The 4,403-nt window shown below is 30.5% G+C and overlaps 1 protein-coding gene across 1 annotated transcript in view; it reads right to left on the bottom strand.

The window, feature by feature from the left end:
• LOC115221762 (monocarboxylate transporter 12-like) overlaps positions 1-3,344 on the bottom strand; it is a 76,063-nt gene extending 72,719 nt beyond the window's left edge. Inside the window, exon 1 of the mRNA XM_029791982.2 lies at positions 3,223-3,344. The gene's annotated coding sequence lies outside the window, so the exon portion shown is untranslated. The remainder of the gene's footprint in view (positions 1-3,222) is intronic.
• Positions 3,345-4,403: the final 1,059 nt, after the last annotated feature.

The raw sequence follows: 4,403 nt of genomic DNA on the forward strand, positions 1-4,403 counted from the left end.
TTAAATGATGCTTTGAAATAAAATGAATAACTTTCATTTAGACATAATTTAGTGCACAATATTTTTTCTTGAACTAAAAATCTGAAATTTAATGTAAGATATCTTCAATTTATTCTTTTAAAATTATAAAGCTTTGAAATATAAATAAATGCTTATATCTTCGCGGGGAAGAATGATATTGGAATTACTCTGATTTGTCTCATCTCTATTTGGAGACTCACCCGAAACATTTAACCTAATATTCTACATACGAAGAAAATAATAGTTTAAACACAAACACAAACCAGAACTCTTTTTAAAAAGAATAGTCTAATTTGCATAACTGCATATTCCTTGGCAGCATTATTCACAGCACATCATATACTGGATAATTATGTTGTGCATAATTAATTTATTACCCGAAATCACTGCAATGCAAATTAGACAGGCCTTTTCGGCTGAGTCCTGGCTTGCATCTGATATAAATTGGAATAAATTTTTGATGTCTCAATGGGCAGAAAATTAGGGTACAATTTCCCCGATGAATCTCCAAATAGAGGTGAAACTAGTTCGGACAACTCTAATAATTTTCGGCTACGAAGAGTTGTAAGTATTTATTGACACTTCACAATGAAGACAAAACGAAAGCAGAAAAAGAAAAAACGTACGTGTACGTTGAATTTCAGATTATCGAATATGCACAATATTGTGTCTAATAAATTAATACTTAAACATATGTATATGGTGTTAAAAACGAGTCTTGAAGGTATTGATTTTAAAGAATAATTTGAAAATTTAGAACGACGTGGTTTTATCGTTTTAACGTTTCCATTTCTGGATATTTGTGTTTAGATATCTACAAATTTTCAGTTATTATTCTTGAACAACCAGCGCACATATGCAATTAATAATATATATTCTCGCTCATATGTATGCGGTCTTCGTATCATGCCTCATTTCACTATGAATATTCAAATCATTTTGCATAGCTTTATCTTCTCCCCTCTTATCTGCATCTCCACCTTAATTTTCAAATAGCGGTTAATATTCAAGATCAAAATATGACACTTTATCCAATCTTTGCTTCTTACGATATTTAAACATGCCCAATGCATGGCTGTATATACTAATTTTATGTTCAATTTTTCATAAACTTTCGAAGAGCAGATTCGAGAAACTATGTATGAATATGTGTGCGTGTATTTTAAGATGCATATATGAGTGTGCAAGTATGTCTGTCCTGGATTGCATCTGATATAAATAGGAATACATTTTTGATGTCTCAATGAGCAGAAAATTAGGGTACAATTTCCCCGATGAATCTCCAAATAGAGGCGAAACTAGTTAGGACAACTCTAATAATTTATATATATATAAATTAGAAAAAAAACCCACCTTTTATCAATTCAATAATGAAAAATTAAATTATACCATTTAGAAAAATTACATCTTATAGAAAGATTAAATATAAGATAAAACATATAACAGTGATTAAGTAATTTTCATTATTGAATTGATAAAAGCTGTTTTTTTTTTCTAATTTATATATATATATATATATACATATATTATATTTTGTGAAATTTGATTTAGTATTTCTAAATTGAATTTTTCCCTGTAAGTTTGGAATAATCCCTCATATTATTATTATTATTATTATTATTATTATTAAATATATATATATATATGTGTGTATATCTATCTATCTATCTATCTATCTATCTATCTATCTATCTATCTATCTATCTATCTATCTATCTATCTATCTATCTATCTATCTATCTATCTATCTATCTATCTATATTATATGTATATGTATGTATGAATGTATATATAGATATAAGCACATATGTACGCGTAAACACATGTAGGTGTATGTGAGTGAGTGTTTGTGTGTGTGTGTGTTTGTGTGTGTGTTATCAATAATCGGCAAAAGTTATAGAGTGAATCAAAGGCCGAGAGTTTCGTGTATATAAGTGTTGATGTATGAAACTCTCAGTCCTCGAGTCACTCTATAATTTTTGCCGATTAACAGAAAATGTGTATGTACTCGTGTTTTGAGTTTTATTTTCCTCCATGCAAATACACATACACACATATATGATATATTCATCTGATATATATATTATATATATATATATATTATATATATATATATATATATATATATATATATATATAAGATATATATATATATATTATATATATATATATATGTATGTATATATTTCTCAAAGGAATTCCAACTCTGTCTCTTTTTCACATTTTATTTATAATCTTCTAATATTAATATATGATATATCTTATATTAATATTAATATTAGAAGATTATAAATAAAATGTGAAAAACAGAGTTGGAATTCCTTTGAGTAATATATTCTTCTCTACACAATCATACAAGCCCCCTTGTATATATATATTATATATATATAATATATATATATATATATACTTTGATACTTTGATAGGTTTCGGCCATTATTGGCCCAGGCCATGTCTAACTTAATAGCACCACCTGGTGAAATAGCACCACCTGGTGCTATATATATATATATATAATATATATATATATAAAGGGAAAATTTATGAAAATAAACAAAAGACGAAGACGGGTGGTGTACAAAACAAACAGATGTATTAGTATAGCGCTCAGGAATAGAAAAAGTCTTTTACGTTTCGAGCCTACGCTCTTCTACAGAAAGGTACACAGAAAAAACAAGGAGAGAAACAAGGAGAGAAAAAAATGTGTGTAGTGGCTAACGATCTACCATGGCGTCTGACTCGGACAAATATATATATATATATATATGTATGTATCTCTCACCCATTCTCTCTCCCTCTCTATCTATCTATCTATCTATATATCTATCTATCTATCTATCTATCTATGTATCTATCTATCTATCTATCTATCTATATACATACACACATACACAGTGTATTACCAGGAGCTTATTTTATCTCTCCCAACGAGAATTGATAAGGGAAAATAAGGTCCCGGTTAGAATTATGCAGGACGATGAAGAAATACATCTGCAATGAAACAGCTGTTTGCGGAAGTAATTGAGAGACAGCGAGGAAAAAAAAATTACGTACATACATAATAAAAATGAAAGTTAATAACGTCGTTAAAATGCGAGTAGAACAAAAAAAATTAAACGATTATTATAATTATTATCATAATTTTTTTTCTTGTTATAATTTTACTATTTAAATATATTTTAAACGGTGATACAAGCTTACCTAAATGCTGTTTATCCGGCGGGTTAGTTCTGAACAAATCGCTTTTCCTTCCAGTGAGTTAATGAATGATGCGTTCTCTAGCTAATGTGACCGAAAATGACAGCGTAAGCAATGTAAAGTCCGATAGTAAGAAATTAGGTCAAGATTAAAACAATAGCGTAACTATCAAACTATCAAATACATATTTGCTGTTAATTCGAGTTGAAGTTTTATTATTATTAGTATTATTATTATAATTTATATGTTTTTATCTTCGATTTGTTCTCGTAATCACCCACTTCAAACCAATATCTGATAAAATCTTTTGAGGCCAAATTCTGTCCAAGAGAATGTCAAAAAGAAAGGAAAATCTTCTTGGTGATGGGGGAAACTTCGTAATTCAATTTAATTACGAATACACACACACACACACACACACACACACACACACACACACACACACACACATACATATACATACATACATACATACATACATACATACAGACAGACAGACAGACAGACAGACAGTTTATCGTTTACTCGTTTCACTCATTAGACTGCGGCCTTGCTGGAGCACCGCCTCGAAGTATTTTAGCGGAATGAATCGATCCCAGCACTCTTTTTTTACAGCCTAGTACTGATTCTGTCGATCATCGTTTTCTGAACCGCTAAGTTACGGAGTCATAAACACACCAACACCTACTGGTAAGTGGAGGTTGAGGACAAACTAATACATAAAGACATGTACACACACACACACTAACACTAACACACATACACACACATACACACACACACGCACACACACACAACACTTTCACTTTCTGTCTACCAAATACAATCACAAGGATCTGGTCAGCCTGAGGTGGAGATAGTTGACCAAGGTGACACTGAACCCGGAACTATGTGGTTGGAAAGCAAACCTCTTACAATGTGGCCACGCCTGCGACACACACACATTCAGAAACACATATATATGCGCGTACACACTCTTACACACATACAAACATATATATATTCGAATATTACAGAGCGGAAGAGTGTACTCAGTACATGGTGTAGAGTACAGCTTTTATTTAGATTAATGATGAGAACATATATATAAATATATATATACTAGCAGTATCGCCCGGCGTTGCTCGGGTTTGTAAGGGAAATAATTATATAACCATTTTTAGAGATGTAAAGTATAATAGCCA

This window comes from Octopus sinensis, linkage group LG18 (assembly GCF_006345805.1).
Source record: "Octopus sinensis linkage group LG18, ASM634580v1, whole genome shotgun sequence".
NCBI classification, from domain to species: Eukaryota; Metazoa; Mollusca; class Cephalopoda; order Octopoda; family Octopodidae; genus Octopus; species Octopus sinensis.